The 9,358-nt window shown below is 33.4% G+C and overlaps 2 pseudogenes; one reads left to right on the top strand and one right to left on the bottom strand.

Moving 5' to 3' along the window:
- On the top strand, positions 1 to 2,696 carry LOC107939103 (pentatricopeptide repeat-containing protein At4g01400, mitochondrial-like; annotated as a pseudogene).
- Positions 2,491 to 4,569, bottom strand: LOC107939090 (pyruvate dehydrogenase E1 component subunit alpha-3, chloroplastic-like; annotated as a pseudogene).
- Positions 4,570 to 9,358: the final 4,789 nt, after the last annotated feature.

The following is a 9,358-nucleotide window of genomic DNA, read 5'->3' on the forward strand; positions in this document are numbered from 1 at the left end:
ATGTTAAGTGTATGTATTGTGCAGTTGTCAATGGTCTCGCTGACAAAAACCAAACAACGAAACAATGCTTCAATGTTTCTTACGTTTCTCCAAAACTGTAACAACCGTTCCCTGTTCACTCATCTCCCCCATAAACCCTTCATTCCTCTTGTTCTATTCCTCATCTCCGAATCCACCGCCCAATCAACGGCAACCGTCGCCGTCGCCAATAGCTTCCCCTACGCGAGTCCTGAAACTGATATCCGCCCAGTCCGACCTTCTCCTCGCTAAAGAAATCTTTGACGTCGCCACCACCCAACCTGGTTTTCGTCACTCTTACTCTTCCTTCCTCGTCCTCATTCTCAAACTCGGCCGTTCGAAGTACTTCTCTCTTGTCGACGACCTTCTCGTTTGTCTCAAATCCGATCAATATCGGGTAACCCCGACTCTCTTTTCTTACCTCATCAAAATCTACGCCGAAGCTGATTTACCCGAGAAGCTCTCAGTGTGTTCTACAAAATGCTTGAATTCAACGTTAAGCCTTTACCCAGACACTTAAATCGTATCCTCGAGCTGCTTGCTTCTTATCGTAACTTCATCATGCCTGCTTTCGATCTTTTCAAGACTGCCCATAAATACGGTGTTTTCCCCAATACCAAATCTTACAACATTTTGATGCGTGTGTTTTGTTTGAACGGGGATTTGAGTATTGCGTACAAACTGTTCAACAAAATGTTTGAGAGAGGCGTTATGCCTGATGTCGAGTCTTATAGGATATTAATGCAAGGGCTATGCAGGAAGAGTCAAGTGAATAGAGCTGTAGATTTGTTAGAAGATATGTTGAATAAAGAATTCGTACCGGATTCATTGAGTTATACTACTTTGTTGAATAGTTTGTGTAGGAAGAAGAAGCTTAGAGAAGCTTATAAGCTTCTTTGTAGAATGAAAGTTAAACGGTGTAACCCTGATATTGTGATTTATAATACTGTTATATTGGGTTTTTGTAGAGAAGGAAGAGCTATGGATGCTGTTAAGGTTCTTGAGGATATGCCTTCAAATGGGGTGTTTGCCTAATTTGGTTTCTTATAGGACTTTGGTTGGAGGGTTATGTGATCAAGGGATGTTTGATGAGGCTAAAAAGCATATGGAGGAAATATTGTCAAAAGGGTTTTCGCCACATTTTTCGGTTTCTCATGCTTTAATCAAAGGGTTTTGCAGTGTTGGTAAGATTGATGCAGCTACTGAAGTGCTAGGGGAAATGCTGGAGTACCGGGAAGTACCGCATACAGATACTTGGGGAACAATAGTTCCTACAATCTGTGAAGATTATGAAACAGAGAAAATGGAGGAGATTTTAGAAGAGGTTATGAAGATAGAAATTAAAAGAGACACAAGAATAGTAGAGGCAGGCATTGGATTGGAGGATTACTTGATTAGGAAATTAAGAAATAGATCAAAGTGACGTTGTATATTACTACAGATAATGCAGATTTAATTGGCTATATATGTTCCCTGGTGTCCAGGATTGTTGAATGGTGTTAATCCAGGTATGTGTCTGCCTGTTTTTCAGTATTTTCTTAGCAGAAGGTTTAATTAAGATTGAGCTCTTGTTAGGATGATTTGTTTCAAAGGACGGGAACATAATCACCTAGTTATATTTTTGGTTAGTATTTTGATCAAACTTGTTGAAGCAATTCAAAAACATTGGATATAGCAATTATAAAGGGTGAATGTAACTGGCAGTTCTTTTTATATTCAGATCAAATTAGTTCTTCTACTATTAAATAAATCAAATTAGTTCCTATATTATTAAAAAAAATCAAATAAAACCAAATTTCGAAAGAATTAACAAATACCATTTAAAAAATGTCATTTAGACCTTGTATTAGTAAGGGTTGAAATTTTTTAAATATTAAATGTTAATTTTGTTGCACTTTAACTTTATTTTATTCTTTTTAATATTCAAGGGATTAGATTAATACATTTAATAATAGAGGACTCATTTGATCCAAATCCTATAATGGAGAGACTAGACATGTACTTTCACCAATTATGAAGACATTTTATTGCTTCTGGTGGCTTGATATTGGTATAGGGTGATTGCAGGTAATTTGGATGATTGGGTGTCTGCCTCGCCACCCTTTAAAGGGATGCTGCTGATGCAGAGATGCCATCTGCTTTCTGATATTTGGATCCACATAAAAGCCATCATAAAGAAAAGCTTCAATGGCTGCAAGCTGTTTGATTCAATAAAGGTTCACTTTATTACAGTCTTGAAGATGCGTTTCCATGGTCCTCCGGCCTTTTTGCCGGGTATCAAGGTGGTTGGTGGCAGTTGCAAAACGTTTCTTCGAGCAATTTTATTTGTAAAATCATTACCTATTTGCGATTGAAAATTGGGCCTAATTCATTCTGGTGTTGCAATTGAAAATGGTCCCAACTTGCAAAATGTATACAAGAAAAATATGATGAAAAATATGAAGACCATCAAACTATGAGCACAGCAGGAAATAGAGTCTACCAAGCTTAGGGGTTTGCCATTCAAAGCAATTTATCATGAATAACAAATGGAAAGTATGTCACGAACCCAAAATTTCATATGGATAGGCAACCTAAAGAACACAATACTTTGTACACAATAAACACTAAAATCAAGTGAACGCGTGACTGCTACCACAAACTAAACATATGTGACCATGAAATAATAAATAAGTTGACATAAATAGTTTTGATCAACCTCCTATTTTAAAAGCTTAGACCTGAGCAGTGCCTTAAGTGAACTTTGGGTCCTCACATCTATATCGGCCATCAGGTCCAATTACAGAACCTTTTGGATCTGCAAATACATTTTGGTGCAGCTGGCTTTGAGGAGGAACAGGGCTTTCTTCTGCAAACTCAACGGCTTCCCCTACCACCTCATCTATCTTTTATCTATAGCCTTCAAGTCTGCTTCATTAGCCAGACTGTTTTCAATGAGGTATTTTTTCAGTGCTGTGATGGGATCTCTGGCAGCATAGTGAGCTTTCTCAGCTGCCAAACAAGAACCAAGAAATTGAATCATTTTATCTTTCAGACCCCACACTTTAATTTCAAGCATAATATAACAAACATATTTCCATGGAACATACAGAGTTAATCAGTTCAACTTTAAGACTATTTTAGGACTAGCACAACACACATGGATGCAACTTGTTCTTGTTTTATCAATGTAACAATAACCCTAGCAATAACAAATAAGCAAAGATGATGAGAGGCTTACCAGGGTCACGAAGCTTATCAGGGTCAGCCAATGAATGTCCTCTAAACCTATATGTCTCACATTCTACCAATGTTGGACCTTCTCCTCTCCTAGCTCTGCCAATTGCTTCCTTAGCCACTTCCCTCACTTTCAATACATCCATCCCATCCACATGAACACCCGGCATCCCGAAAGCTGGTCCTTTCTTATAAATCTGAGGAACAGAAGTAGCCCTCAAATGAGACATCCCAATAGCCCACAAATTGTTCTCAACAACAAACACAATGGGCAATTTCCACAACGCTGCCATATTCAAACACTCATAGAACTGTCCATTGTTACAAGTCCCATCCCCAAAAAATGCCAAACTGACGTGACCGCAATCCGCTTCTTTCAAAACCTCCCTCTTGTACTTGGATGTAAAAGCCGCACCGGTGGCAATAGGGATCCCTTCACCAATAAAAGCGAACCTGCCGAGCATATTGTGCTTCCTTGAGAATATATGCATTGATCCACCTTGGCCACGGCTGCAGCCGGTGGCCTTACCCAAGAGCTCACTCATGACAGCACGTGCAGAGAGGCCTTTGCTTAAGGCCTGCACGTGATCACGGTAAGTACAGACGATGGAATCTTGCTGCTTTAAGAGCCTAATGAAACCAGTTGAAACAGCTTCTTGGCCATTGTAAAGATGAACGAAACCAAGCATTTTCCTATCGTAATACATCTTAGCACACTTATCTTCAAACGCTCTTCCTAATACCATATCTTCGTATAATTCCAACCCTTCCTTTTTTGTAATTAACTAAAATTTAAAAAAAAGAAAAGAAATTTAAACATAAAATAAATAAATAAATAAACCCACAGATTTGGTATGAAACAGATTAACATAAAGAAAGTAAAAATGGGGTTGTTACCAGATTGGGGGTAGATTTGGATTTGCTTTCTTGACGGCGGTCCCAGATCGACGGCGGAGATTCAAATTGGAAGAAGAACTGAGGCGGATGAGTTTGCGGGTGGAACCGAGGAAGGGTGAGGCGGTAGTGGGGATTGTAAGAGGGTTGTTTTGAGAAGTGGTGTTGAGAGGGAATGGTTGGGCGGCGAACTTGGAAGGTGAGAAAGCTGTAGCCATTTTCTTCCGAATGGGGAGGGAAGAAGGAAAAGGAGAGAAAATGGGAGGTGAAGAAGGAAGAGAAAGTGGGGAGGAGAATATAGAAGAGAGGAAAGAGACAATGGGGGCGGAGAAGTGGCAGAGAGCATTGGAAGGATTTTGGTATTCCGTTGATTAAGGATTTTGGTACCCCAAAAAATAGATCAGAAGAAAAACGTTTTCTACTAGGAGTGTTTTCCTTATTTTAACTTAATCTCGTAACAGCTTAATCGAATAATTAAAAAGAGAGAGAGAGAGAGAGAGAGAGAGAGAGAGAGGGTATTTTCAGTAATTTCCTCCAAAAATAACATAAAATAGTGAGCCTTGGGAAATGGAAAAATCATGAAATCAGTTTGAATTTTGAAACCATTTAAAGAAAGTCAAAAATGAAATCGTTATTATAATTATAGCTTTTCAACATATTCGACTGTTTTTTTAATGAAAGGTGAAACCAGTTTAGATTAAGAACAAAAATGCCTCTACGTTTTTTTCTTAATATTTAACAAATAAAAAAAACATTTTAGAATAATTATAGATGTTTAATTTTAGTCAAAAATAAAAAAAAATTATCACGTCAACAATCTACTAATGCTAGTGGATTAACGAAAATTTTAACTTTAATTGCCAATTCAAATAATTAATTTAATTAAAATGACTAAATTAATAAAAAATATTTTAAAGTAATCAAAATAAAAATAATACTATTTTAGAGCGATTTGCAAAAGAAAAACACCGGTCATCATTTTAAATAAAATAATTATTGATGTTAATTGTTTAAAATTTATTAATATTATAAAAATTGAAAATTATATTTCAAATCAAACTATAATGGTTTAATTTTAAAAATAATGATGGAAGTAATTAATTTTTCACGGCGTTATTATCAATTTTTTGGAATCAAATTATAAGTCAAATTGTCAAACTATAAATTTTTGTTTCAATCAATTTATCCTATTAAAAAAAATTAAAAGTTTTAAAAATAAAAAAATTATTAAATAATATAAAATTTAATTCAATCAATTTTTTAATTTAATCTGTACAAATTCACGAATCAACCATCTTTTTATTACTTTCAACAAGGATTTCTAATTTGATTCACCAATTATTGGACCAAATATCATATATATAATATATACAATTTATTACTTTCAGCAATTCTAAAACTTGAATTAAATAATAAAAATTTAACATAACTTCTGTTAAATATAAATACCATATTATTGGACCAAATATCATATATATATATATATATATATGTATGAGAAAAAAAACCTAAAAAATGTACAATATTTTACAACAGAAATAATCCTTACAATCTTTACATTAACATTTACCTTAATAGTGACAAATATGACAAGATCATGAACTGTTAAAGACCTTGTAATGAAAAGATAATGACAACATAAATCTTTTTATAAACAATGTTTGATTCATTAAAAAGTTATTTTGTGTAACAAAATAAATAAATAAAAGTAAAAGTCCAAAAGAAAGTGAGATTCTGATTCTTCACTCCTTTCCTCTATTCGACACATAAAATGAAATAGCTAAAGCAAAATTATATTTAACAGATAAAAATTCCTTTGCCCAAAATTATATTACAAATGGTGCATGAAAGTTGCTTGAAATTAGCTATCCCTCTATTCAATTAGGATAAAAATACAACTATATTACATTTACTCGGCTTTTTCAAATAGCAAATCATTATCATTCTACAATATATGATATGATTTAAGTTTAATTTGTTAATTAAACATGCATCTTACTCTTATATATCATCTAGATCACTCGCAGACAATAAATAAATATTCTCTAAATTTTCATTTAATAACAAAAAAAAAAGTAAAAAGGAACTCTTTAACTATTGTAAACAACGGCAAATACAAGAGAGTAAAGTGCAATTCTAGTCTCTTATAAATAATTAGATTATAAATTGATATAAGGGTAAATTATACTCTGGTCATCCAAAAATGAAAAATATTCTATTTAATCATTTCAAAAATGATAAAATCTATATTTTACATCTCAAAAATTTATAATTTAGTTTTATTTCCTAAATTTTTTCTAAATTCACCCCTGTATATGTATAATATCAAGTTTTATGAGTGATTATATAAATTTATGAGATTTAATATGATTTAAAAAGTTTAGAGCTGAGAAGGAGAGAGCTTTTGTGAAGGAATGAACCAACTCCATTAATCACTTAATTTAATTGGATCATTCACAGTAAGCCATGAATAATTGAACTAATAATTCCCTTAAAACATGCTTCGCAATACCCATCACTTGCTTTTCGTGCAAAAGTAAAAGACAAAATTGGAAATTATTACCGGCCTCTTATTAAATGGGAAAATTGTCTTTTAGCCCTTTCCTAAAATTAATTCTTCAATTGCAGTCCTTTTAGCCTATTGGTCAAATGGATAATTTGCATTTTTGACTACTCTCTAAAGTTAATAATTCAATTGGAGTTGGTTTCAACCTTTATTTTTCTAAAACATTAATCTCATTATAAGTTCTTATCAATCAAGGACAAAATTAAGTGGACGGCAAGGGCCCCAGCCCCCCTTAAAATGAATTTTTTTATTTAGTCCCTTTAAAATTTTTAAAATTTTAAATTATTAAAGGTAAAATTGCACTTTTTCCCCCTAAAAATATAAAAATTTGATTCAATCCTTTAAAAATTATAAAAATTTGATTCAATCCTTTAAAAATTAAAAGGGTGAAATTGCATTTTTGCTATCGTAAAAATTACAACATAATTTTGGCCCCCTTAAATTTTTTTTCTAGTTTCACCCCTATAATCAATCATATATGCTCTTTTTGATACAATGCCTAAAATTACCCATAGCTCCTCTCCAACCCTTAAATAGGAGGATAATGCATTTCAACGTACACAAACCTATGTCTTCTTACATTGGCAACAATACCAATGCCAATCAAGTTAAGACTCAATCGACATTTCAACTTTTAGTTAAACAAAAAAAAATGCATTTCTTTTCATTTTTTCGCTACTATTCTCTTTTGTGTTTTGTTTGCTGCTTTGTTTTTGGGTTTTTTTTTTTTAGTTTTGGGGCCTGGAAAGGTTGTTGTTTTTGCTGTGGAAGTGATTGAACATGGCCTTGAAGAACTGAATTTGGAGGATGGTGAACAAGAGGCTTTTTCTATTCTGGAGGAATTAGAAGAACAGAATGCTGCGTATAGTTTTTGCTTGGTGGGATGTTTTCTTACGGCCAGTGTGGTGCATTTCCCAGCAATGAGGAATACTTTGGAAAATATTTAGCATCCCTTGGAGGGGGTGCAAATATCAGATCTGGGGGAAAAATATTTTCTCTTCAAATTCTTTAATGAGTTAGATATTTCCCGTGTTATTACAGGTGGCCCTTGGACTTTTAATAACAACCTTCTGATTTTTCATCAGATTTGGGAGAATGAAGACCCGATGTCTATTCCATTGTTGTATTCAGATTGGTGGGTGCAAGTTCATGACTTGCCTCCAGGCTTTTTCAGAGATTCAATGGCAATTCAATTTGGCAATTTTGTTAGTCGATTTCTAGAATATGATATGAAGCAGGTTCCCAATGGTACATTTGTTACACATTATACTTACCTAAGTATAATTCTTGTTACATGAGCTTACTAAGTACAGGGGAAAAGAAAACAGGGTAAGTACTTTGTACTTAGTAAGCTCATGTAACAAGAATTATACTTACCTAATATTTTCAATACAATGCAATAAACATTCATATATCCATTCAATGCATTATTACCCTAACATGCACAAACTCAACATTCAAGTTAGTCCAATAATTTCCATGTATCGATAATATATACCATGATTGATGAGTTCATCAATACCATTATTTCCATTCCATTGTTATTTTTCCACATTTATCCCGTTGAATTTCTCAGAATTTTTAATTAATTTTCAAAGGTACACTTTTAATGAACAAATCCCGGTCTATCAATTCATATTCATGTGCGCACATTTCTATTTCAGAGAGCACACTCCCGCGAACCTCATCCTTATAGCGGGATTTGTAATATCCTAATTTTGGGCCTAGTCGGAATAGTGGTTTCGAGACCACAAATCTGAGATAGAAAGAATTTTTTTTTATAATTATTTTGAGGTCTATGATATGATTGCATGATTGTGTGAAAATTTCATGAAGAAATTCTATGCATAAAGTGCTTAATTTGAAATTAGGGACTAAATTGAATAAATTGCAAAACTTGTGTTCTAGAAGCATTTTGCATAAAATTGAATTAGATTATTAATTAGAGGTCCTTACAGAGCAATTTGACCAATTTGTAAGTCTATGGACAAAAATTGGACATGGATGGAATTTTTGAAAAGTTTAGTAGTAAGGGCATTTTGGTCATTTGGATATTAAATGAAATTATGTAGTATAGGAAGTTGTAGATAAAACGGAATAAAAACGAGGTATCGAGACCTCGAATTCATAAACCGAGCCATAAATATTTTTAGAAATATTTATGGAGTGTAAATAAGTTAGTATTAAAGTTTCGTCAAGAAATTTTAAGGTTTCAGTAATTAATTAGGTGAAAAGGACTAAATTGAACTAAGTGCAAAATTTGTGAGATGTGATTAAATAGCTTAAGTATTTAAAAAGATGGATTTAAAGAGCAATTAGACCCAAAGGTTAATGGCTGGACGGTTTGGGTATGAAATAAGCAAGAAAACAATGTGAACAAGGGGCAAAATTGGAAATAGCATAAAAGTTAGTAATTAAATAATGATGTAATTGAAAAAATCTAGACATTTCTTCATCTTTCTCAGCCAGAAACGCCGTAGCAGGTCTCCTATGCTGGTTTTTCATATTTTTGCACCATGTAAGTTCAATTTTTACTTTTTCTTAGTAATTTGTATGTTTTTGTGACTTTTACAATTAGGTCCAATCATCTAATTCATTAGTTTTTGATTTGGTGGATGAAATTGGAAGTTCCCCTGGCTGAGTAAGGGCATTTTATGATGAATT

Source organism: Gossypium hirsutum, chromosome A12, assembly GCF_007990345.1.
Source record: "Gossypium hirsutum isolate 1008001.06 chromosome A12, Gossypium_hirsutum_v2.1, whole genome shotgun sequence".
In the NCBI taxonomy this organism is placed as follows: Eukaryota; Viridiplantae; Streptophyta; class Magnoliopsida; order Malvales; family Malvaceae; genus Gossypium; species Gossypium hirsutum.